This window comes from Nomascus leucogenys, chromosome 15 (genome assembly GCF_006542625.1).
Source record: "Nomascus leucogenys isolate Asia chromosome 15, Asia_NLE_v1, whole genome shotgun sequence".
Lineage (NCBI taxonomy): Eukaryota > Metazoa > Chordata > Mammalia > Primates > Hylobatidae > Nomascus > Nomascus leucogenys.
In genome coordinates, this window is record NC_044395.1 from 93,487,485 (window position 1) to 93,515,188 (window position 27,704).

Below are 27,704 nucleotides of genomic sequence, written 5' to 3' on the forward strand. Positions count from 1 at the left end.
GGTTGTTATGAGGATTAAATGAGTTAACATTAGTAATGCTCTTGGAATAGTGTCTGACACATCATAAGCACAAAAGTGTTTATTAGATAAAAAGTGATTTTTTTTCCTGCCTTAGGTTGATTTGTGTAAATAGCACAAGAGGACACAAACCCCATGCAGATGGCAGCCCAGCAGGTCACACCAGTCCTTCTGTCCTCACACTGGCAGACAGAGGCCTCCTCTCTGGAGTCTTCACAGGGGCCTGAGCTAGAGCTGGAAATGCAGCTGGAGCTGCATCCAAAGCTGGGGCTGCAGGGCCTTGATTTGAGACTTGGCCTTGGTCTTCGGTGGGCAGAGGTAAGACCCTTGGCAATGCAGGCAGGAGCACGCTTCCCGAGCTTGGGGTAGGCAATGTAGGCAAGTTGATTGAGCTTCTGGATGATGTGCTTTGGGATTTGGGACTTAACCTCCTTGGCCTTTTTGAGGACCTTGACAGACTTGGCATACAGACACATGGCCTTGGTACTGTTAGCCCACTTCTTGTTTAGGCCCTTCTTGTTGTGCTTCTTGGCAAAGCACATGTTCCTCAGGAACTCGGGGTCTACCCCGTTAAGAGGTTTATACCTTTGTTATCAGGGTTTCTTGATGTCATTTCTGTACTATTTTGGGGACTGGTTGTGTGTGGTGTGGCTCTTGGACTTGGCCATGTCTACATCATAACCTGTGGTTCCAGAAGCTCCTGGGACCAGAAGAGAAAGAACCAAAAGGTGAATTTTATTTTAAAAAAATGTTTTGAGACAGGGTCTCATTCTGATGCCCAGGTTGGGGTGCAGTGGCACAATCATGGCTCACTGCAGCCTCAACTGCCTAGGCTGAAGCCATCCTCCTGCCTCAGCCTCCTGAGTAGCTGGGACTACAGAAGTGCGCCACCACACCCAGCTAATTTTTGAAATTTTTTGTAGAAACAATGTCTCACTATGTTGCCCAGGCTGGTCTCAAACTCTTGAGTTTGAGTGATCCTCCTGCCTCGGCCTCCCAAAGTACTGGGATTAGGTGTGAACCACCACACCCAGGCTCAAAAAGTGAATTTAAAAATAAGTAACTGCTAGATAGTATTAAAATATTATCATTTGGAACAAGTGAAAAATATTTTCATGTAGCCAGGCTGAGTTCCAGAATGAATTTAGTTTAATTGCTTTGCTTAGTTTTTTTGAGACAGAGTCTCACTCTGTCACCCAGGCTGGAGTGCAGTGGCACAATCTTGGCTCACTGCAACCTCTGCCTCCTGGGTTCCAGCAATTCTCTTGCCTCAGCCTCCTGAGTACCTAGGATCACAGGCGCCTGCCACCATGTCTGACTAATTTTTATATGTTTTTCAGAGACAAGGTTTCGCCATGTTGCCTAGGCTGGTCTCTAACTCCTGAGCTCAGGCGATTCACCCACCTCGGCCTCCCAAAGTGCTGGGATTACAGACATGAGCCACTGCGCCGGCCTGTTTTGCTTAATATTGATTGCTTTAATTTCAGCTTTCAATCACGAATGACAGTCATGCAGTAGATAATTAAGTGTGATATGGATTACTTTGAAACTTAGCAATGAGAGTCTTTTTTTCTTTTTATACAAAATTCCTTTAAAATGAGAATATTTTTCACATAAAATAAAGGGAAACTTAGAAAATGTGTCTAAGTATAATGGAAGCATTCAAATGTTTGTTTTAAGCTTTCTAATACATTTATTTGTACAGATCAAGACTTACTAATACGCTAAAAAGGAACAGTTAAAATAAACTATTGTATATTCTTAAAATGGTCTACTGTGCAGCTGTTTACAAGAATGCAGTAAATTTATATATACTCATGTGGGACAGCCATCCAGCTATCTTATGATTAAAAAAGGAATGTGTAAAACACTATGTATGGCATGCACATGTTCCAGAACAGTGTTCTTAAATGGATATCTTAGTCTGTTTTCTGTTACTTTTAACAGAGTACCTGAAACTGGGTATTTTATAAAGAAACAAAATTTATTTCTTACAGTTTGGAGGCTGAGAAGGCCGAGGTTGAAGGGCTGAATCTGGTGAGGGTCTTCTTGTTGGGGGGGGACTCTGCAGAGGCTGGAGGTGGCACAGAGCATCAGGTGGCGAGGAGGCTGAGAGTGCTAGCTCAGGTCGCTCTTCCTTTTCTTATAAAGCTACTCCCATAACTCATTAATCCATTAACCCATGACTCTATTAATCCATGAATGGATTAATCCACTCATGAAGGCAGAGAACTCATGAGTCAATCACCTCTTAAAGGTCCACCTCTCAGCAGGGCGTGGTGGCTCATGCCTGTAATCCCAGCACTTTGGGAGGCCGAGGGTGGATCATGAGGTCAGGAGTTCGAGACCAGCCTGGCCAATATGGTGAAACCCCATCTTTACTAAAAATACAAAAATTAGCCGAGTGTGGTGGCACGTGCCTGTAGTCCCAACTACTTGGGAGGCTGAGGCAGGAGAATTGCTTGAACCCGGGAGGCAGGGGTTGCAGTGAGCTGGGATCATGCCACTGCACTCGAGCCTGGGCGACAGAGCGAGACTCTGTTTCAAAAAAAAAAAAAACAAAAAAGGTCCACTTCTCAATACTGCCACATTGGGATTAAATGGATTAAATTTCTACATGAGTTTTGGAGAGGACAAACATTCAGACCATAGCAATGGGTCACACTCAAAATTAGGGATATGAATAAAGCAACATTATTCTTTACTTTTACTGCCTCTTTAAACCTTGAAGGAAATTTTGTGTGGATGCCTCCCAACTTTTTTGATCACTCAGATAATATGAAGTCCCCTAGCACTTTTATTTCCGATAATAGTTTCAGTGCTGTAATTAAACTGGCCAGTCCAGTGAAATAATGGAAATACCAAGCCCCTGTATGAATGAGAGCTCACTGCTTCCTCCAGCTCAGCTTTGCTTTAAGCATGAGGAAGAGGGGCAGCCTGGGAGGCTTTTTACAGCTCAGTTTCTTGGCTTTGGGCTTCTATTGCTCCTCTCCCGTAAGCAACTCGGATGCCTCAGGGCTGAAAAGAAGAGGAAGAAGTAAAGGACAGGAAAGACTTTACTCAACTGGTGACCAGGTGATTCTTGTTGGGGCCTTCTAGGAGTAGCAGATTCTGGTTCTTATTCTTTCTCTCTTCTACAGTTTTCTCAAAGACCCCTCCCACTGGAAACTTCCAGTTGCAATTCCTGTGATGTGGTTGATGCTTTTCTCTGGCAGCCTACTTAAACCTCCATCCCTCAGCACTTGGATGTCTGATGGTTCAACTCAAACACACATTCTTTTGGAATCCCATGTCCTTCTAGGCAGCCCAATGGGCAAGGTCCTTTTAAAGTCAATTTCAGGTTGGTTTTTGCCCATGAGTTTACTTGGCCCTCATGTTAATGCAGACCACTCCCAGAGAAGCCTCGCCTCTCTCCATTCCCTGCCTCTTCATGCCGCAAACCATATATCACCTTAGATTTCCCGGATGTGCCCCAAACTCTGGGGGATGCCATCCCAGCCCTGGAAGTGGTGTTTTTGGTTTGGGCTTGGGATTTTTTTTTTTTTTTTTTTTTTTTGAGACAGGTTCGGTTTTGCTCTGTCACTCAAGCTGGAGCAATACTTCCACTTCAGTCTTCCGAGTAGCTGGGACTACAGGCATCGGCCACCATGCCCAGCTATTTTTTTTTTTTTCCCAGAGACAGAGTTTTCCCATCTTGTCCAGGCTGGTCTCAAACTCCTGGACTCAAGCAGTCCACCCACTTCAGTCTCCAAAGGGGTGGGATTACAGGTCTGAACCACCTTACCCAGTCAGAAGTGGCGTTTTTGAAGACTTGTTTTGTTTTGTTTTTGGGATGGAGTCATGCTCTATTGCCCAGGCTGGAGTACAGTGGTGGAGTCTCAGCTCACTGCAACCTCCACCTCCCGGGTTCAAGTGATTCTCCTGCCTCAGCCTTCCAAGTAGCTGGGATTACAGGCGTCTGCCACCACACCCAGCTAATTTTTGTATTTTTAGTAGAGACAGGGTTTCATCATGTTGCCCAGGCTGGTCTCGATCTCCTGACCTCAGATGATCCACCTGCCTCGGCCTCCCAAAGTGCTGGGATTACAGGCACAAGCCACTGTGCCTGGCCTCCTTTTGGTTTAAGATAAGGGAAAACACCAAAAAAAAAAAAAAAAAAGATAAGGGAAAACACCATCCTTTTGTCCCTCATGAACATGAGGAAAACACCCAGAGATAACATACTCCAAAGAAAATTCCCTTCTTATGGCCACTTCAGTGCGAAGCCTTGTATACCCTCAAGATTGGTCTAAGGTTCACAAGGCCAATTTTTTATTCTTGTATTTGTAAATCCTGTTTGGGAGGTAGCCATTCTCTTTGGAATGTGAGTGTTTATGATATCTACTATTTTTCTCCTAACTTTTGAGGCTATAACTGAAACTAAGACAGAAAGGATCTCATTATAACATTCTATTTAACTTATATATCCAGAGAATACTTCTTCAAAAAATATTTTAAAAAATGAAAATTTCAACAAATCTGAAGATCTAATTAGCTTTTAGTAGTGATTCATGAATTGGGCATCATTCTGTCCAAAACAGAGGGAGCTCTGTTGGCCATGCAGAAGAGTTGGTTTTTGTAAGGTAGCCTGAGCAGAAATGAGGAAACAGAAAAATTATAAAAAGTAGATGTGTTAAGTTTACGTCAAGGTACTTTCACTGTAAGGCTTAAATCATGTCCTTATCACGTCAACCTGTTTTTAGGAAAAACTGGCCTGATTGGGGATTTCCTTGCTTCCTTAAAGTTTCAGCTTGATTATGTAGCACTTAGCATGAATGACTCTATTTTGGTTTGGTCTGTTGGGCCTGGTGCAAGAGCTCAGTCTAAAACAATGGCCTCCTATAAATTTTATTTAATAAAGGATACCTGAGAAATTGATGCCTACCTCCAGGAAACTGAGGGGTTTGGGGAAAGGGTTGTGGAGGGAGACATTTCACTGTATAGCCTTTAATGCCTTTTAAATTTTATACCATGTTCATTTGTCACCTATTCCACATATCTAATCATGTCCTAAAATGCTTCTTGTTACAATAGCAGAAAAAAAAACACACTAAAAAAATGAGGTTTGGGCCGGGCATGGTGGCTCACACCTGTAATCCCAGCACTTTGGGAGGCTGAGGCAGGTGGATCACCTGAGGTCAGGGGTTCAAGACTAGCCTGATCAACATGGTGAAACCCCGTGGCTACAAAAAATACAAAATGAGCCATACATGGTGGTGTGCACCTTAATCCCAGCTACTTGAGAGGCTGAGGCAGGAGAATCACTTGAACTCGCAGGGCAGAGGTTGCAGTGAGCCAAGATCACGCCATTGCACTCCAGCCTGGGCAAAAAGAGAAACTCCATCTCCAAAACAGAAACAAAAAAACAAACAAAAACAAATGAGGTTTGTTTTAAAAGCAAAATTATAACTCAAGGCACAAAGTGAAGAATTGATGTATATATACATTTACATACCAAGAAAGACACTTTGTCTTTAATTCTCCATATATCTTAGTTCTTTTTTTTTTTTTTTTGGGCTAACTTACATTGTCACAATTCCTCACTGCTTATTTACACCTTTCTGGTACCATCAAACTGATAAATTATGGTTGATTTCATTGTGCTTCAATCTTGTTTACATCTGATTTTGAGTCATAGAACTGCAAAATTTGAAGGAAGCTTAAATGTCATTGTGTAAGTGTTCCTTGGATCATACAGTCATCACAGCAGAGACACACTCCAGGAAGCCTTTTGCAGAACAGTGAACCGGCCTGGCTTTTGTTGTGTGTGTTTGTTTTGTTTCCTTTTGTTTTACGTTTAATGCAAGTGTTGAAGATAAATGAATGTACCCACTCTATTATATAACACAGAGACAGCCTTTGTTCCTCCCTGGTGCTACCCTTAGGGTAGGACTCAGTGCTTCCCTTTATTTATCAAAAGAAAGTTTATTCTATAAGGCACTAGAGGGAAGATTTTGTAGAGAAGGTGGATTGGAGAGTTACATCATATAACACACAGTAAAATTTAATGAAAGTCCCTGCTAAACAGTTTTGTTCTTCCCGTAAGTTCATCTCCGGACACCAGCTGCCTCCTCTCCCTTATAACCCTTTTTTCAGGCAGGCTGTTTAGACCTGCCTGGTTACAATCAGGTTTCCAGGCCTCAGGGATCTTCTTTCCAAACTCCTAAATCACTCCTTTTTCTCATGCAGAGTAATTTAGCTCTCTCCTGGTTTCTTCAATTTTGTATCTTCACACCTGAAATTCCATTCATCTAATAATCTACTTCCATTAGAAGAAAGTAAGTAATCCACAAAATTTTTAAAATATTGGTTTTTAAATTTATTTATTTAGGCCGGGCACAATGGCTCCTGCCTGTAATCCCAGCACTTTGGGAGGCTGAGACAGGCGAGTCACCTGAGGTCAGGAGTTTAAGACCAGCCTGGCCAACTTGGTGAAACCTCATCTCCACTAAAAATACAAAAATTAGCTGGGCATGGTGGCAGACACCTGTAATCCCAGCTACTTGGGAGGCTGAGGCAAGAGAATCGCTTGAACCCAGGAGGTGGAGGTTGCAGTGAGCCAAGATCATGTCACTGCACTCTAGCCTGGGCAACAAGAGCAAGACTCCATCTCAAATAAACAAAACAAATGAAAAAATTTATTTATTTTAAGGCTAGTCAAGTGGAAGCAGTGGAAATAGAAACAAATAAATCTGTAACTGGTTGTGATCAATTAGTTGTAAACACCACAGCACAGCCTAAAAACATTTGTCTCAAAATAATTTTTTCTTCATGTCACATTACAAGACAGCAACAATAAGTAAGCACAGAGTCCAGGTTGATACAGTTCAGGACATTTGGTATCGCAAAACCCCAGAATATTAGAGCTATAAAGGCCCTGATTTGACAGATGAAGAAACTGAGACCTAGAATAATATCCTGTTAGTTGTCCTCCAGAATCTGTTTTCTCTTCTCCTATAGTGATAGATTTATAGCTTGGTGTGGCCAAGACTAAATTCTCACCAATGGAATGGAGACACAGGTGATTTGTGCAGATTCCAAGTTGCCTGTTTAAAAGGAAGTTGTTGGCTGGGGGCGATGGCTCACGCCTGCAATCCCAACACTTTGGGAGGCCGAGGTGAGCGGATCACGAGGTCAGGAGTTTGAGACCAGCCTGGCCAATGTGGTAAAAGCCCATCTCTACCAAAAAAAAAAAAAAAATACAAAAATTAGCTGGGCGTGGTGGTGCATGCCTGTAGTCCCAGGTACTTGGGAGGCTGAGGCACAAGAAGCTCTTGACCTGGGAGGCAGAGGTTGCAGCGAGCTGAGATGGTACCACTGCACTCCAGCCTGGGCAACAGAGCGAGACCCTGTCTCAAGAAAAATAAAAAACAAAAAAATTTTTTAAATTTTTGTTCTTCATCTCTTTTCCCCCATTCTCTTGAACAAGAAATCAGGCTTGATAGCAACACAACTTGGAAGATTTGGACAAAAAACGATACCCTAGCATCTCACTATTCTAAGTGTGCTCCACGTGTGAGTAGCATCAGCATCACCTAAGAACTTGTTAGAAAGGTGGAATCATAGCCCTCACTCCAGACATACTGAATCAGAGTCTGCAGTTTAACAAGATACTCATGTGATTCACCTTCATATTAAAGTTTAAGAAGAACTGATTTAGAAAATAGCAGAGCCATGAGATGGAATCAGGGTTCCTGATTGTCACGAGCTGAACTACACTGACAACTTGGACCACTTACTTTTTCCACCCCCCCAATTTTCAATTTTGGTAAAATACACATAACATGAAATTTACCACCTTAACCATTTTTAAGTGTACTGTTGAGGGATATTAAGTGCATTGCAACCGTCACCATTACCCATTGCCTGAATTCTTTCATCTTGCAAAATGGACACTTGAAACTCTATACCTATTTTTTTGTTTTGTTTTGAGATGGAGTCTCACTCTGTCACCCTGGCTGGAGTGCAGTCGCGCAATCTCAGCTCACTGCAACCTCTGCCCCCTAGGTTCAAGTGATTCTCCTGCCTCAGCCTCCTGAGTAGCTGGGATTACAGGCGCGTGCCACCACGCCCAGCTAATTTTCGTATTTTTAGTAGAGACGGGGTTTCATCATGTTGGTCAGGCTGGTCTCGAATTCCTGACCTTGTGATCCACCTGCATCAGCCTCCCAAAGTGCTAGTTTACAGGCGTGAGCCACCTCCCCCGGCCAAAATTCTATACCTATTAAACACCTCCCCACTCACCCCTCCCACCAGCCCCCAGTAACCACTGTTCTACTTTCTCTTGAACCCATCTATTTTTGGATTGTTGAGAGAGACTTAAGCCACGGTATTTTGGGATGTACTGCTCAGATTTCCCCTTTTTAGGACCAAACCACTCATTTCCTCAGCTACCGGGAGTACTGGCAAATGACAGACTAAGTTGAGTTCCTCTTCAGAAATTGCCCTTGGCTGAAGAGAGATACTTAACCCAAAGTCTTTCCAGAGTCAGCCAGTCCACATCCAATGGGTGCAGCAGCCAATGCAAGTATTAATACTAGTTGCCTTGCCCCAATTTGGGATAATGCCAAGGGATCATTCCAACTACAGAGTTTCTCTTGAGTTATTGTGATTGCATCACAGTTCAACTTTTTCCTCTGCCTAATTCTTCCTTTCCTCCTCCACAGGGTTGATCTGGTTAATATTCCCCAATAAACATCATTTTGTATCCTTGGCCTAGGCATAAGAGCTGTACTAGTGATGAAGGCCATGTCTGTACTCCCTCTCCCTCATGAAGCCCCGCCCCAGCCCCTGCCTGCCAAGATAATACAAAATCATATACATTTTGGGGGTAATGACAAGGATCGGTGCTATTTATATAAAGCCTGAAGGGTGCAGTGGCCATGGTCCCCACAATATCCCCATTTCTAAAAATCTGCCAAAACATCTTCCAAAGTAACTGTATCATTTTCCATTCCCAGCAGCAATGAGTAAGAGTTTCAGCTTATCAGTTAAAAAAAAAATTGCAGTCATTTTAATCTGTGTGTAGTTGTATCTCATCATAGTTTTAAGTTGCATTTTTTTTCTTCTTTCTTTCTTTCTTTCTTTTTTTTTTTTTTTTTGAGATGGGTCCTCACTCTGTCACCCAAGCTGGAATACAATGGTGCAATCTCGGATCACCGAAACCTCTGCCTCCTGGGCTCACGTGATCCCCCACCTCAGCCTCCCAAGTAGCTGAAACTACAGGCACTTACCACCACACCCAGCTACTTTTTTGTATTTTTGGTACAGATGGGGTTTCACCATGTTGCCCAGGCTGGTCCTCCAACTCCTAAGCTCAAGTGATCTCTCTGCCTTGGCCTTCTGAGGTGCTGGGATTACAGGTGTGAGCCACTGAACCCAGCCTCAGTTGCATTTCTTTAATAACTAATAACATTGAGCACTTTTCTTTTCTTTCCTTTTTTTTTTTTTTTTTTTTTGAGACAGAGTTTCGTTCTTGTTGCCCAGGCTGCAGTGCAATGGCGCCATCTCTGCTCACTGCAACCTCCGCCTCCCGGGTTCAAGCCATTCTCCTACCTTAGCCTCCCGAGTAGCTAGGATTACAGATGCCTGCCACCACGCTCAGCTAATTTTTTGTATTTTTAGTAGAGTCAGGGGTTCCACCATGTTGGCCATGCTGGTCTCTAACTCCTGACCTCAAGGGATCCACCCTCCTTGGCCTCCCAAAGTGCTAGGATTATAGGAATGAGCTACCGTGCCCGGCCTTCATGTTCTTATTCTCCATCTGTTCTATTACTTGGTAAAGTGTCTTTTCAATTCTTTTGCTTATTTAAAAAAAATTGAATTGTTTGTTTTCTTTTTTTTGAGACAGAGTCTCACTCTGTCACCCAGGCTGGAGTGCAGTGGCGAGATGTCGGCTTACTGCAACCTCTGCCTCCCAGGATCAAGCAATTCTCCGTCTCAGCCTCCCGAGTAGCTTGGACTACAGGCACACTCCAGCATGCCCGGCTAACTTTTGTATTTTTAGTACAGATGGGGTTTCACCATATCGATCAAGCTGGTCTCTAACTCCTGACCTCAGGTGATCCACCCGCCTTGGCCTCCCAAAGTGCTGCGATTACAGGCGTGAGCCACCATGCCCGGCCTGTTTGTTTTCTTATTAAGTTTTAAGAGTTCTTTGTGCATTTTGGATACACATTCTTCATCAGATATGTGTCTTGCAAATATTTTCTCCCAGTCTGTGACTCATCTTTTCATTTTTTACTATTGTCTTTTGCAAAGCAGAAGTTTTAAATTTTAATGAAATTCAATTTAACAATTTTTTTATTTCATGGATTATGCTTTTGATGTTGTATCTAAAAGCTTATTGTTGGCCAGGTGTGGTGCCGCACACCTGTAATCCCCGCACTTTGGGAGGCCAAGACGAGTGGATCGCCTGAGGTCAGGAGTTCATGACCAGCCTGACTAACACGGTGAAACCCCATTTCTACTAAATACAAAAAAATTAGCTGGGCCTGGTGGTGCATGCCTGTAATCCGAGCTACTTGGGAGGCTGAGACAGGAGAATCGCTTGCATCTGGAAGGCGGAGGTTGCAGTGAGCCGAGATCGTGCCATTACACTCCAGCCTGGGCAACAAAAGGGAAACTCCGTCTCACAAAGAAAAAAAAAAACAAAAAAAATTTATCGCCAAACTCGAGGTCACCTAGAGAATGCAGAAATATTCTCTTCTAGAGGTATTATAGTTTTGCATTTTACATTTAGTTCTAAGATCCACTTTGAGTTAATTTTTGTGAAAGGTATAAGGTGAGGTGTGTATCTAGATTCTTTCTTGCTTTATTTTTCTCTTTTTATGCACACCAAATCATTCCAGCACCATCCTTTCTCTATTGAACTGCCTTTTCTTCTTTGCCAAGGATCAGTTGGCTACATTTGTGTTGGCCTATTTCTGGGGTCTCTAGACTCTTCCATGTATCAATGTGTCCTTCCTTCCTTCCTTCCTTCCTTCCTCCCTGCCTCCCTCCCTTCCTTCCTTCCCTCCCTCCCTCCTTTCTTTTTTCTTTTCTTTTCTTTTCTTTCTTTTCTTGAGAGACAGGGTCTTGCTTTGTCACCCAGGCTGGAGTGTGGAGTGCAGTGGTGCAATCATAGCTCACTGTAGCCTCGAATTCCTGGGCTCAAGTGATCCTCCCACCTCAGCCTCCCAAGTAGCTAGGACTACAGGTGTGTGCCACCATCCCCAGATAATTTACTTAAAATTTTCTGTAGAGATGGAATCTTGTTACATTGCCCAGGCTGGTCTTGAACTTCTGGCCTCAAGTGATCCTCTCACTTCGACCTCCCAAAGTGCTGAGGTTATGGGTGTGAGCTACTAGGCCTGACCCTATATTTGTATTCTTTTGTCACTACCATGCTGTCTTTCCCCTTAACTTTATTGAGGTATGATTGACAAATAAAAATTGTATATTTTTAAGGTGTACAATGTGATGTTTTGATATATGTGTACATTGTGAAATGATTACCACAATCAAGCTCACATATCCGTCATATCATTTAGTTACCATTGTGTGTATGTGTGTGTGTGTGCGTGTGTCTGTAGTATGAGAACACTTGAGTTCTACTCTCTCAGCAAATTTCAAGTATACAATACATTGTTATTCACTATAATCACCACGCTGAACATTAAGTCTCCAGAACTCATTCACCTTATAACTAAAAGTTTGTACTCTGACTAATTTCTTCCCTTTGCTCCCATCCCCCAGCCCCTGGTATTGTTCATTCTACTCTCTGTTACTATGGGTTCAACATTTTTTTAGATTCCACATACAAGTGAGATCATGCCATGCTGTCTTAATTACTGTACCTTTAGAGTAAGTCTTGCTATCAGATGGTGTGAGTCTTCTAACTTTGTTCTTCTTCAGTATTGTGTTGGCTATTTTAGATCTTTTGCTTTTCCATACAAACTTCAGAATCATTTTGTTGGCCAAGCACAGTGGCTCACACCTGTAATTCCAGCACTTTGCGAGGCCGAGGCAGGTGGATCACCTGAGGTTGGGAGTTCAACACCAGCCTGGCCAACATGGTGAAACCCCATCTCTACTAAAAATACAAAAATTAGCCAGGTGTGGTGGCACTCACCTGTAATCCCAGCTATTTGGGAGGCTGAGGCAGGAGAATCATTTGAACCCAGGAGGTGGAGGTTGCAGTGAGCCAATATTTTGCCACTGTATTCCAGCCTGGGCAACAGAGTGAGACTCCATCTCAAAAAAAAAAAAAAGAAAAAAGAAAAGAAAAGAAAAAAATAATCATTTTGTCAATATCTACTTTCTGGGATTTTGATTGGAATTGCACTGAATCTATAAATGAGGTTGGGAAGAACTGACTTCCTAATAATATTGTCTTCCAATCATTGAACATGGAATATCTTTCTATATATTTAGATTATCTTTGATTTCTTTCATCAGAGTTTTGTTTTGTTTTACATATAGACCTTGCACATATTTTATTAGATTTATACCTAAGTATTTCAAATTTTGGTGCTATTGTAAGTGATATTGTTTTTAAAATTTCAAATTCCAATTCTTCACTGCTTGTACATATAGGAAATCAATTCACTTTTATATATTAATCTTATGTCCTGCAAACTTGCTATACTTGCTTTTTAGTTCCAGCAACTTTTTGATAGATTCTTTGAGATTTTCTATATAGATGATCATGTCATCTGCAGAGTTTTATTTTTTCCTTCTGAATCTATATACCTTTTGTTTCCTTTTTTTGTTTTATGGCACTAGCCAGTACTTCCAATACAATGCTGACCATATCTTCACTTAATTTTTCAGTCTCACCTCTTCAAAAGCCAGATGAGTCCTGGAGGATAAAGCAAATGCAAACAAGTAGTAGTCTCAACTGCAGTTGCTGTGCATGGTATAATATCCTTGCTACAGCAAATTTAATGGCCTCAGATACATGATATGCAGCCATTGGTCTGATGAATAATTTCTTTTCCAAACCTATCCAAAAGAAGAATTAGAAGAAATTTGTCTACATTTAGGGGTCTTGCCCAGGCCATGTGGGCATTCTTCAGAATATCACATTAGTCCTTTTTTGTTTTTTGAGACAGAGTCTCACTCTGTTGCCCAGGCTGGAGTGCAGTGGCATGATCTCGGCTTACTGCAGCCTCTGCCTCCCGGTTCGAGTGATTCTCTTGCCTCAGCCTCTGGAGTAGCTGGGATTCCAGGTGCGCCACCACCATGCCTGGCTAATTTTTGTATTTTTGGTAGAGATGGGGTTTTACCGTGTTGGCCAGGCTGCTCTCGAACTCCTGGCCTCAAGTGATCTGCCAGCCTTGGCCTCCCAAAGTGCTGGGATTATAGGCATGAGCCACCATGCCCGACCCACATTAGTCCATTTTACTGATTATATCATGTTAATTGAACTGCCTGGGGCAAGTACACTCGGCTTTGGTAAGACACAGACCTCCAGAGGGTGGGAGATAAACCCTACAAAGATTCAGGGTCCTGCTACATAACATATTCTGGAGTCCAAGTAGCCTGGGTTATGCTGAGACATCCCCTCCAGAATAAAAGGCAAATCTCCATTTCAGAGTCTGATCCCAAATAACCTGACAGGTGGCATGGGGTCTTTTTGTTGTAAGGGATTAGCCAACCCTAACTAACACTATAGCTAATAATGATTGAATGCTGACAATATGGATGGCAGTTTTCTATAACCCCTGTATCACAAATGAGGAAACTAAGGCACAGAATGTTCAATAACTGGCCTAAGTTTACAAGTAGACGAGAGAGCTGGGCTTTGAATTCAGACGCCTGTTTTCTAGGCTCATACTTTTAAATCATTTCATGACATTGCCTCTCCATATCCAAGGTCATGCAGCAGTCAGTGGCAAAAACCAATTCTGAGACTTGGGTTCCTGAATGCCATTTCAGTGATCATTTTTTTCTGCACTCTCTTCACTACATTTCCCTAGGTCTGAATAAACATTTTCTTCTCCAATTAAAGGTGTTCTCAGCTGGGCGTGGTGGCTCACGCCTGTAATCTCAGCATTTTGGGAGGCCAAGATGGACAGATTACTTGAGACCAGGAGTTTGAGACCAGCTTACCCAACATGGTGAAATCGGGTGTCTACTAAAAATACAAAAATTAGCCGGGTATGGTGGCATGCACCTGTAATCCCAGCTATTTGGAAGGCTGAAGCAGGAGAATGGCTTGAATCCGGGAGGCAAAGGTTGCAGTGAGCCGAGATCTCACCACTGCACTCCAGCCTGGGCAACAGAGTGAGACTCTGTCTCAAAATAAATAAATAAATAATAAAGTTGTTGTTTTCCATCTAAGGCAGAGGTCATGAGCTTGGGCTGTGGAGTCAGATAGACCTGAGTCTCTACTATTTACTAGCAGAGTGACATCAAGGATATTGCTCACTCTCTCTGAGTTTTCTCATATGTAAATTGGAACAATAATAACAGTACCTGTTTCATAGAGTTGATGCAAAGATTAAATGATGTAATATTTAGTATGTGAGATTAAAACCTTGACATGTAACCCAGTCATTAATATTAACTGACTTTATTATTATTTTTGCCTGGTGTCTAGATAACTGGGGAATCTTCCTCTTTCTTTGTCTCATCTCTACTTCGACTGTCTATTAAACTGGGATTCCCTGATTCCTGAGAATCTGATTATTCAAGCTCAAAACATTGACTGGCAGGCCTGGTGTGGTGGCTCATCATGCCTGTAATCCCAGCACTTTTGGAGGCCAAGGTGGGCAGATCACTTGAGGTCAGGAGTTAGAGACCAGCCTAGCCAACATGGTGAAACCCCGTCTCTACTAAAAACACAAAAATTAGCCAGACATGGTGGCACACACCTGTAATCCCAGCTACTTGGAAGGCTGAGGCAGGAGAATCGCTTGAACCTGGGAGGCAGAGGTTGCAGTGAGCCAAGATCATGCCACTGCCCTCCAGCTTGGGCAACAGAGCCTGACCCTGTCACAACAACAACAACGTTTACTAGCAAATGGAAGAGGGAACACTGATTTGCCTGGTATATATACCACATAAGGATTTCCTTGAATCTCATGGGTATTCTGCATGTGCACAAAGCAACTGCACACATGAATACGTAAAATGAAGGACTATTCATTTGTGCCTCAAGTGTCGTTATCACTATGCTATCAGGAAGGCAGTTTTCCCTTGAAGGAGAGAGTTCTAATAGGATTATTCCTCTTTTACAAATACAAATAACTTCATAACATCTCTTTTATTTTCCCGAAATAAAATTAGTTGACACAATAATCCATTTTTACATGCAAAAATAGGAAGGCCTGTGATGGTTAATTTTTAAAAAATCATCCAACCCCAAATGTCACAAGATGGTTAATTTTATCTATTTATTTGGTTATTTATTAATTATATTTTGAGACAGAGTCTCACTTTGTTGCCCAGGCTGGAGTGTAGTGGCACGATCTCGGCTCACTGCAACCTCTGCCTCCCAGGTTCAAGTGATTTTCCTGCCTCAGCCTCCCGAGTAGCTGGGACTTACAGGTACGTGCCACCACGCCCAGCTAATTTTTGTAGTTTTAGTAGAGACGGGGTTTCACCATATTGGCCAGCCTGGTCTCGAGCTCCTGACCATGTGATCTGCCCACCTCAGCCTCCCAAGGTGCTGGGATTACAGGCGTGAGCCACTGTGGCTGGCCTATTTATTTAATATTTTTTTGAGACAGGGTCTGGCTCTGTTGCCCAGGCTGGAGTACGATGTTGTAATTTTGGCTCACTGCAACCTCCATCTCCTGGACTCAAGTAGCTGGGACTATAGACATGCACCACCACATCCAGCTAATTTCTGTATTTTTTTGGTAGAGACAAGGTTTTGCCATGTTGCCCAGTCTGGTCTCAAACTCCTAGGCTCAAGTGATCCACCCACCTCAGCCTCTCAAAGTGTTGGGATTACAGGCATGAGCCCCTGTTCCTGGCCATTAATTTTATGTGTCAACTTGACTGGGTTAAAGGATGCCCAGATAACTGGAAACACATTTCTGGAATTAATTACCCAAACAGTTGAGGCATAAATAGAACAAAAAGTTGGAGAAAGGGCACATTTGCTCTCCTTGAGTTAGAACATTTATCTTCTCCTGCCCTTAAGCACCGGTGTTCCTGGTTCTCTAGCCTTTGGACTCAGACTTCATACCAGGACGTACACGATGTTACCATCTTATACCACTGTGCCATCCCTCCACTCCCAGCCCATCCTTCTCAGGCCTTCCAACTCAGACTGAATTACACCATTGGCTTTCCTGGTTTTCCAGCTGCAGATGGCAGACCACAGGATTTCTCAGCTCCCACAATTGTGTGAAACAATTCCCGTAATACATCTCCATCTGTATATTCATATATCCCCTATTGCTTCTGTTTTTCTGGAGAACCTTGACTAATATATGGTCCTAACTTAAATATAAAAGAGAAATAAAAGAAAAGTATTTTATAATAAAATATATATCTCATCAATGCACAGGCATGGCTACATTTCAAAACAATGAGGCAGCCACATGTTTGCACATATACCTAGAATCATTGTGCATGTAGCAGCTATGAATGCAGACTGCTACAGATGTGTTGAGCTAATGACTAGAATGCCAGGAGAACTGTGACTGTTAGTGGTTTTTTTTTCCTGAAATGGTAAAAAACTGTGTGTAAAATTACAAACCAAACAAAAGACAATCTTTCCTCACTTTACCTAAAAGGTCTGCTTCTAGAAAAGCCAGTGTATACTAAAATTGGGAGGAAACTTTGTATTTATGTGAAAAATGGAGATAGGTTCTAGGCTCAGGTTTCTCACTGATATGAATGTTTGGAGAGACATCAAATGTTGTGAGGGACCCAGGATAATTCTTTGGTGCAAACAGCATCCCCAGATTTTGTCCTTTAAATGCCAACAGCACTTCCAATCATTGTGACATCTAAAGGTGCTCCTACAGAATCTAAAATGCCTCTTGACAGGTTTTACCTGGGTTGAGAACCACAGTTTTAATGAAAATGTTATTGTTTTGTTTTGTTTTTGAGACAGAGTTTCATTCTGTCACCCAGGCTGGAGTGCAGTGGGACGATCTCACCTCACTTCAACCTCCGCCTCCCAAGTTCAAGCGATTCTCCTGCCTCAGCCTCCCTAGTAGCTGGACTACAGGCGCCTACCACCACTCCTGGCTAATTTTTGTATTTTTAGTAGAGACAGGATTTCACCATATTGGCCAGGCTGGTCTCGAACTCCTGACCTCAGGTGATCCATCCACCTCAGCCTCCCAAAGTGCTGGGATTACAGGCATGAGCCACCACTCCCGGCTGAGAACCACAGTTTTAATGAAAATGTTATTGTTATGTATGCTTTTATTATATCAGGGCAAGTGCACTCAAAACTTCCCAGAAATTATTTAAGTCTGTACAATAATTGTTTTACACTGTTTATCACCATTTTACAAATGAGGAAACAAGATCAGAGAGATTAAGTCATTTGTCCCAGGTCACACAGTAAGTGACTGATGTGAACAGCTCCAGCTCTTTGCCTTACCTCACCCAGCTCACTGTATCCCTTAGCTGGGAGTGCATTGGGAAACTATGGGTCTCTGGCTCAGGGCCCAGCAGTGAAATTGCTGGAACTTCAACCCCCACCCTTCCCTCCATCTCCTGGAAATGTCTGTGTTCTGGTTCCAGGAACTGCTGAGCCACCTTGCTGATGGTGTTTGCCTCTCCTCTGCCCCAGCCATCCGCCCTCCCTGCCTCATTTCCATGGTCACGACTGCTCTTCAGGAAAGCAGGGCAGCCTCGCTTCCAGTTTCCTGCAGGGCTTCAAAGAAGACAGCAGCTGTTTTATTTGATTTGGTTTTTATTCCAGGAGAGCCTGACATGGGCACATGGGGCTGGCCTGGAAGGCTGTGTCACCTCTTACTTAACAGTGCCCCTCCCTTCCATATCCCAAGTAAGCTAGCATGCTCAGCTTCTCTTTCCTTTCCAAGTGAATTCCTGCTCCAACTGTTGATTTGTATGAAAACTTAAAAGGGGCACCATTCTTTACCAGTTCCTTAGGTGAATTTCAGCTCTGGTGGCCTGATACTGGCCTCATGCTTCTCAAACTGGAGTCAGCCAGCCACTTAACAGTCATATCCCTCGAAATAGGCAGTGGTGTCATGGAAAAGTAATAGGGGGTATCTTCTGGGACGCTCAATTTTTCTGAATGGTGAGTGATTTAAAATATCTTAATTTCATGACAAATATGGAGGCATAGAATAGAAGATGTTCATGAATGTTTAGGATAAACCCTGATTTAGATTCCTAGCTCTTGGATGTTCCGTAGCCTATTCTACCTCCTTCTCCTTCCCACCTCCATCTTACCCTCAGACCATCAGAGCTATACATGTCTTAGGGGTAAAACCTGGAACCGCATTGGCTGAAGATATCTTCTATATGGTTATTAGGTTTTTATGGTAATAATCCACTAATTTTCCCCAAGTCCTCCATCCCCACCCCAAACATGTGCATTCTCAAAAGATGCTTTGCTTTGTCACTCACTGTAGGGTGCCTTGTATGTACCCTGTGGCAGAGTCTGTCTCTTTTTTTTTTTTGTTGAGACAGAGTCTCACTCTGTCACCCAAGCTAGAGTGCAGCTGCATGATCTCAGCTTGCTGCAACCTCTGCCTCCCAGATTCAAGTGATTCTTGTGCCTCAGCCTCCTAAATAGCTGGAATTACAGGTGCCCACCACCACACCTGGCTAATTTTTGTATTTTTAGTACAGATGGGGTTTCACCTTATTGGCCAGGCTGGTCTCAAACTCTTGACCTCAAGTGATCCGCCCGCCTCGGCCTCCCAAAGTGCTGGGATGACAGGCATGAGCCACCGTGCCCGGCTCAGAGTCTGTCCTTATTTCATAATTGTATCATACTGGAAACAAATATAGTGCTGGCATTGAGCAAGGGCTCAATAAGTGTCAGTTGAATGAATGAAAAGATGAATGAATAAATGAAAGTCTCACTCTGTTGAGTTTTGAACTGGGAATCTCTGCCTCACTATTAAGTAAAATCGAATTAAAACAAGGGAATGCTAATGATCACTATTTTATTTGGCAAATAATTTTGAGAAGATACAGGGTAATGTTAGTACGGGAGGGGCAGCTCTGCCATGAGTACTCTGTGCACTCAGCAGTCTTGAGTAGTTAGGAAGAACGGCATCCTTATATTCATAGTGAGACTGTAAGTTGATGCTACATTGCTGAGAGTAATTTGGCAACATTGACTAATATTTTTATGCTCTTAACTCCTTAATTTATTCTAGGGAATTGACGATATATAAGTAAAAAGATGTATCTATTTATGACAGCTTTATTTATTATGAGAAAAACTGGAAGCAATCAAGTGTGGAAAATGTGGTACTGGTTAAATTAACTATCACATATCCACAGAATGGGTTATTATGAATCATAAAATATTTTCAAATAATATTTAATCATATGGGGAAAGATTCCATAAGGTATGAAGTATGATGGTAACTCAAAACATTGCTGAAAGAAATTTAAAGAGACAAATGGAAAGACATTTATGTTTGTAAATTGGAAGATAATATTGTTAACATGTCAGTACTACCTGAAGCGATCTACAGATTTAATGCAATCCGTATCAAAACCTCAATAATTTTTTTGTTTTCCAGAAATAGAAAAATCCTTCCAGGCTGGGCGCGGTGGCTTACACCTGTAATCCCAGCACTTTGGGAGGCTGAGGTGGGTGGATCACCTGAGGTCAAGAGTTCAAGACCAGCCTGGCCAACATGGTGAAACCCCATCTCTACTAAAAAAAAAAAAAAATTAGCTGGGCATGGTGGTGGGCGCCTGTAATCCCAGCTACTTGGGAGGCTGAGGCAGGAGAATCGCTTGAACCTGGGAGATGAAGGTTGCAGTGAGCTGAGATCACGCCACTGCACTCCAGCCTGGGTGACAAGAGTGAAACTCCATCTCAAAAAAGAAAAAAAGAAAAATTCTCCCTAAAATTTATATGAAATATTTAAGCGCCCCAATAGTAAAATAATCTTGAAAAAGAACATAGAAGTTGGAGATCACACTTTATAATTTCAAACTCATTACAAATCTATAGTAATCAAAATAGTGTGGTGCTGCCACAAAGATGAACAGACCAATGGAACAGAATAGAGAGCCCCGAAAAAAACCTTCACATATATGGTCAAATTATTTTTGACAACAGTACCAAGACCACTCAATGGGGAAAGGGCAGTCTCTTCAACAAATGGTTTTGGGAAAACTGAAGATCCACAACCAAAAGAATGAAGTTGGACCCTTACCTAACATCATATACCAAAATTAACTCAAAATGGATGAAAGACCTAAATATAAGAGCTAAAACTGTAAAACTTATAAGGGAAAATGTAAGACAAAAGTGTCATGACATTAGACTTAGCAATGATTTGTTGGGTTTGACACCAAAAGCATAGGCAACATAGGTGAAAATGAGTAGATTGAACTACATCAGAAATGTAAACTTCTGTGGATCAAAGGACATAAGAGAGTAAAGGCAGCCTATGAAATGGGAAAAAATATTTGCAAATCATATAATCTGATAGGGGGTTAATATCCATAATATATAAAGAAATCCTACAATTCAACAACAACAACAAAACAATTTAAAAAATGGATACAGGTAGCTAAGCATGGTGATGCATACCTGTAGTCCTAGCTACTTGGGAGGCTGAAGCAGGAGCATAGCTTGTGCCCAGAAGGTTGAGGCTGCAGTGTGCCATGATCAGGCCATTGCACTCAAGCCTGGGTGACAGAGCAAGACTCTGTCCCCACACCCTCCCCCCAAAAGAAATATACTTGAATAGATATTTCTCCAAAAATATGCAAATAGCAAGCACATGAAAACATACACATCACTAAACATTAGAAAAATGCATATCAAAATCATAATGAGATAGTACCTCAAACCTATAGGAATGGCTATGGTTTTTTTTTTTTTTTAAGTAGGAAGTGCTGATGAGGATGTGAAGAAATTGCTGGTGGTATTGTGAAATGGTGCAACGGCTATGGAAATCAGTATGGTGGTTCCCCAAAAAATTAAAAATAGAACTATATATATATATGATCTAGCAATCCCACTTCTTGGTATATACTCAAAAGAATTGAAAGCAAGGTCTCAAAGAGATATTTGTACACCCATGTCTTAGCATAATTATTTGCAATAGTCAAATGGTGGAAGCAACCTAAGTGTCCATCAATGGATGAATGGATAAACAAAATGTGATATACATACACAACGGAATACTCTTCAGCCTTAAAAGGGAAGGAAATTCTGACACATGCTATGACATTGATGAACATTGAGGACATTATGCTAAGTGAAATAAGCCAGTCACAAAAAGACAAATATTGCCTGATTCCACTTATAGGAAGTACCTAATCAGATTCGTAGAGACAGAAAATAGAATGGTGGTTGCCAAGGCTTGAGTGGAGGGGAGAACAGAGAGTTATTGTTTAATGGAGATAGAGTTTCAGTTTTGCAAGATGAAAAGAGTTCTGGATATCAGTTGCACAACACTGGGAACGTGTTTAACATTTATTGAACAATCCACTTAAAAATGGCTAAGATGAGGGTCAGACACTGTGGCTCATGCCTGTAATCCCAACACTTTGGAAGGCCAAGGTCGGAAGATCATTTGAGCCCAAGAATCTGAGATCAGCCTGGGCAACATAGGGAGACCCCTCCACTCTACAAAAATTACAAAAATTAGCTGGGCGTGGTTGCTTGTGCCTGTAGTCCCACCTATTTGGGAGGCTGAGGCGGGAGGATTTCTTGAACCTAGGAATTCAAGGCTGCAGTGCCCTGCACTCCAGACTGCACTCCGGATTGCACCCCTGCACTTCAGACAGGGCAGAAGAATGAGACACTGTCTTAAAAAAAAAAAAAAAGGCTAAGATAGTAAATTTTATGTTACGTGTATTTTTATCACAATTAAAAATTAATTTTTTTTGAAAATTTAAAAATAGGCCGGGCACAGAGACTCATGCCTGTGTAATTCCAGCACTTTTTTTTTTTTTCTTGAGACGGAGTCTTGCTCTGTTGCCCAGGCTGGAGTGCAGTGGCGTGATCTCAGCTCACCGCAAGCTCCTCCTCTCGGGTTCACGCCATTCTCCTGCCTCAGCCTCCCAAGTAGCTGGGACTACAGGCGCCCACCACCACACCTGGCTAATTTTTTTGTATTTTTAGTAGAGACAGGGTTTCACCGTATTAGCCAGGATGGTCTCGATCTCCTGACCTTGTGATCTGCCTGCCTCGGCCTCCCAAAGTGCTGGGATTACAGGCGTAAGCCACCATGCCTGGTCTATTCCAGCACTTTTGGAGGCTGAGGCGAGAGGATCACTTGAACCCAGGAGTTCAAGACGAGCCTGGGCAACATGATGAAACCCCATCTCTACAAAACATACAAAAATAAGCTGAGTGTGGTGTTGTATGCCTGTGGTCCCAGCTACTCAGGAGGCTGAAGTGGAAGGATTTATTGAACCAGGAAGGTCGAGGCTACAGTGAGCCATGATCATGCCACTGCACTCCAGCCTGGGTGACAGAACGAATCTCTGTCCCCAAAATAAATAAGTAAATAAGAAAAGTTTAAAATTAGAATAGGCTGGGTGGCTCACGCCTGTAATCCCAGCACTTTAGGAGGCAAAGGAGGGCAGATGATTGAAGTCAGGAGTTCGAGACCACCTTGGGCAACATGGTGAAACCCCGTCTCTAGTAAAACCACAAAATTTAACTAGGTGTGGTGGCACGTGCCTGTAATCCCACCTACTCAGGAGGCTGAGGCAGGAGAATCGCTTGAACCCGGGAGGCGGAGGTTGCAGTGTGCTGAGATTGTGCCACTGCACTCCAGCCTGGGTGACAGAGCAAGACTCTGTCTCAAAAAATAAATAAATAAAAATAAAAATAATTTAAATGTCTATCAATAGATAAAAAAATTATGGTAATCCATACCACAGAATAGTTTGTTGTAGTTACAAATGAATCTATAAGATTTCTATGTATTAACCTGCAGAGAATCTTTAAGGCACAGTAAGGGAAAGACATTTATTACAAAAGAAAAAATTTTGGATATTTATATGCATATATATGCGTATATATAGAATTCACACCAAACCCTTGAGAAAGGTTATTCTCTGGAAACGAAAGAGGGATTTGAAGGTAGATGAAGAGGAATTTTTATATTTTGCTATATATTTTTTTCTGTTCTTTGCATTTGCATTTTTACAATAAGAATGTGTGTATATAATAGTTGTCAAAAGATATTTTTTATTTATTTATTTGAGACAGGGCCTCCCTCCATTACCCAGGCTGGTGTGTGATGGCGTGATCACAGCGCACTGCAGCTTTGACCTCCCAGGCTCAAGTGATCCTCCCACCTCAGCCTCCCGGGTAGCTGGGACTACAGGCATGTGCCACCACACCTGGCTAATTTTTTTGTATTTTTTGTAGAGATGAAGTCTCACCATGTTGCCCAGGCTGGTCTTGAACTCCTAAGCTCAAGCGATCCACCCACCCTGGCCACTCAAAGGTGTTGGGATTACAGGCGTGAGCTACTGCTCCCAACAAAATATATTTTTATAAATAAATCAAGATGAAAACATTTTAGACAATAAAGATTTTTTTTAAACTGAAGAAATCAATTGAATGGCTTTAGCAAGGGAGATTAGATTTTTTTAGGCAATAACTTTTCTTTTCTTTTCTTCTTTTTTTTTTGAGACAGAGTCTCGCTTTGTTGCCCAGGCTGGAGTGCAATGGTGCAATCTCAGCTCACTGCAACCTTCGCCTCACCCCCCTCCTAACACTGTCGTTTGGGGAATCACATTTCTACAAGAGTTTTGGTGAGGACAAATTATTGAAATCATGGAATTAGTCATAATGAATTGCTGTTGGTATTCCAATGTCTTCAGACCTCCTGACTGAAGAGGAAGATAGAACTGTAGTCCCAGTCAAGAAAGTCTGTGGTCTGGAAACAACCAAAGTTCCAGTGACTTACTGTTTCATGCTCTCTTACTTCATCATATCCTGTTTCCATTTTTTAAGATCAACTGGGTTTGGAGTTCTGAAGAACACAGCATGGGGGGTAAATGACTGGGGCTCCAGGAGGCCACATTCTGGGCAGGGAGGATTAATGTCTATAGTTCATGCTTATTGTATCTGCCTTAGCTTTACTCTTCCTCCCAGTGGCCTGGGCTGGAGTAGCTATAGTAGTATAGCATAATGGCTCTGGCATATGCCTTCTGGAACAGTCCTACCTTTGCCAAATGGTAACAATGTAGTTAAGTTTCTTCAGCAGGCACTGAAAAAAAAAATCCAATTATCTCTGCCCTCATGGAGCTTACATTTTAACAGAGGGATATAAACAATCTACAACAGACTTAATAAATTAGGCAGTATGACAGAAGATGATTGTCATGGAAAAAGTAGAGTAAGAGAGATCTGATGTATTGGGAGGGTGAGGGCAGCTGCAGAATTACCAGATGGTCAGGGTAGCATTATTGAGAAGGTGACATGTGAACAAAGACTTGAAGGATGTGAGGGAGTGAACAATGTGGACATATGAGTGAAGAATGTTCCTGAGGCAGGAGAATGACTGACATTTTTTATGGAACAGTAAAGAAGTTAATGTGGTTGGGTGAAGTGATTAAGAGAGAGAGCAGTAGGAGGTGAGGTCAGAGAAGTAAAGGGGGCACAGGTGAGGTAGTGATTTTGTTGGCCATTGTTAGGACTTTGGCTTTTATTCTGAGTATGGGGAGTCCCTGGAGGGTTTTGAGTAGAGGAGACATGATCATGATCTGACTTAGCTTTTTTTTTTGAGACAGAGTCTTGCTCTGCTGCCCAGGCTGTAATGCAGTGGCGCAATCTTGGCTCACTGCAACCTCCACTTCCTGGGTTCAAGCGATTCTCTTGCCTCAGCCTCCCGAGCAGCTGGGATTACAGGTGCACACCACCATGCCCAGCTAATTTTTGTATTTTTAGTAGAAACAGGGTTCAACCAGGTTGGCCAGGCTGGTCTCCAACTCCTGACCTCAAGTGATCCGTGCCTGGCCCTGATTTAGCTTTTAAAAGGACCCCTCTGGCCAGGCGTGGTGGCTCACACCTGTAATCCTAGCACTTCGGGAGGCCGAGGTGGGTGGATCACTTGAGGTCAACAGTTTGAGATCAGCCTGGCCAACATACTGAAACTAAGTCTCTACTAAAAATACAAAAATTAGCCAGATGTGGTGGCAGGGCCCTGTAATCCCGGCTACTCAGGAAGCTGAGGCGGGAGAATCGCTTGAACCTGGGAGGCAGAGGTTGCAGTGAGCCGAGATTGTGACACTGCTTTCCAGCCTGGGCGACAGAGCAAGACTCCGTCCCAATTAAAATAAAATAAAATAAATAAAATAAAATAAAATAGACCCCTCTGGATGTTTTCCATGTGTTGAGGATAAACTGAAGGAGGGGAAAGAATGGAAGCAGAGAGATTAATTAGGTGTCTACTGTAGTCATTTGAGCAACACAAGATGATTTAGACAAGGGTGCTAGCAATGAAGACGGTGAAAAGTGTTCAAAATTTGGACATATTTTGAAGTAGAATTGAAGAAATGTCCTGATGATCTCCATTGTACAACTCTAAGGGTTTCTGGCCTGAGCAATTGATTGTTTTTTATTTTTTGTTTTTGGCTGTCCTGAGCAATTGAAAGGATGGAGTTGGCATTAACTAAGAAGAACAAGACTGTGGGCAGAGGAGGTTTTGGAAGGAATATCAGAAGTTCCGTTTTGGACATGTTAAGTTTGAGATGCCTGTTCAAGAAGAGATGTCAACTAGGTGGTTGGCTATATGATTCTATGGTTTTATAATAGGTCCTAACTAAGAACATAAATTTCATGAAAAAGGCCGAGAGCGGTGGCTCATGCTTGTAATCCCAGCAGTTTGGGAGGCCAAGACTGGCAGATCACCTGAGGTCAGGAGTTTGAGACCAGCCTGGCCAGCATGGTGAAACCCATCTCTTCTAAAAATACAAAAAATTAGCCAGACGTGGTGGTGCATGCTTGTAGTCCCAGCTACTCGGGAGGCTGAGGTGGGAGAATTGCTTGAACCCGGGAGGCGGAGGTTGCTGCGAGCCGAGATCATGCCATTGCACTCCAGCCTGGGTGACAGAGCAAGGTTTCGTCTCAAAATAAATAAATAAACAAAATAAATTTCATGAAAAAGCACTTCATTCAATACATGGAAAATGGTAAATGCTCAATAATGTGAACTGCAGTGATGATGATGGTGATTTTGATGATGATGAAGATGATGGTAATTATGGTGATGATGATGATGATGATTTTCTTTTTTTTCTGAGATGGAGTCTCACTCTGTCAGCCAGGCTGCAGTTCAGTGGCATGATCTCTGCTCACTGCAACCTCCACCTCCCAGGTTCAAGCGATTCTCTTGCCTCAGCCTCCTGAGTAGCTGGGATTACAGGTTACAGGCACCTGCCACCACGCCTGGCTAATTTTTGTATCTTTAGTAGAGACAGGGTTTCACCATGTTGGCCAGGCTGGTCTCGAACTCCTGATCTCAAGTGATCCACCTGCCTCAGCCTTCCAAAGTGCTGGGATTACAGGTGTGAGCCACCGTGCCTGGCAATGATGATAATTTATATCACACACCTCTGAAGGCACTCTGACTCACAATTTAACCTGTTCTAGAAATGAATAAATCTTCCCATCCCTTTAACTCAGCTGAAACAAAGTTGGATTTTCCACTACTCTACCTACATTTTTACTTACAGCAAAAACAGTAATAGTAGAACATTAAAGTGAATTTTAGAAATAAATAGAAGCCTCGTAAGTGTACCACCTAACCATATTCTTTATTTTTCCATGCATTCTCCTTTTGTCTCCTCATTTTGAAAACACAATTTAAAATAGTTGAATCGTGAAATATGTATACGTGTGTGTCCTGGTTACTTCAAGTGACATTATCCCATAAGCTATTTTCCAAGTTACTACATAGTTTCCATAATTTTAATTTTTACTAATTGCAAAATAATCTATCTTTACTTGTACCTTTTGCTGTTGTTGCTCATTTAGACTGTTTTGTAACCTATCACTGTTACAGCTAAGGCTGCAATCTCACGCATTTAACAAGTTTTTTCCTCCAAAGATATACTGCCAAGAGCAGGATTACGGGGTCAAAGGGCATACATATTTTCGTAATTCTCAATACATAATGCCAACTTGTGGAAAAACTTGCACCAATTTACAATGCCAAGGGTTGGATCTTTTCATAAGAAAAAAGAAAATAATGAGTAAAATCAAATACATCAAACTGGAGTCACTGACAAAATAGATTTCCTAAGTCCATTTTAATGAAACTGTACCCATAGATGTTCTTAGCTAGGCTACACAGCCTCAGCTCATTTTCATAGCCTACTTGGTCCTTAAGTTTCTTTTTTTGATGCAGTCTCGCTCTGTCACCCAGGCTGGAGTGCAGTGGCACCATCTAGGTTCACTGCAACTTCTGCCTCCTGGGTTCAAGCAATTCTTCTGCCTCAGCCTCCTGAGTAGCTGGGACTACAGGCAAGTGCCACCACACCCGGCTAATTTTTGT

General features: G+C 42.3%; 1 pseudogene; it reads left to right on the top strand.

Annotated features, from left to right (window-relative positions):
* Window positions 1–269: 269 nt before the first annotated feature.
* The window catches only part of LOC100606482, a 44,559-nt pseudogene continuing 17,124 nt past the window's right edge, over window positions 270–27,704 (top strand).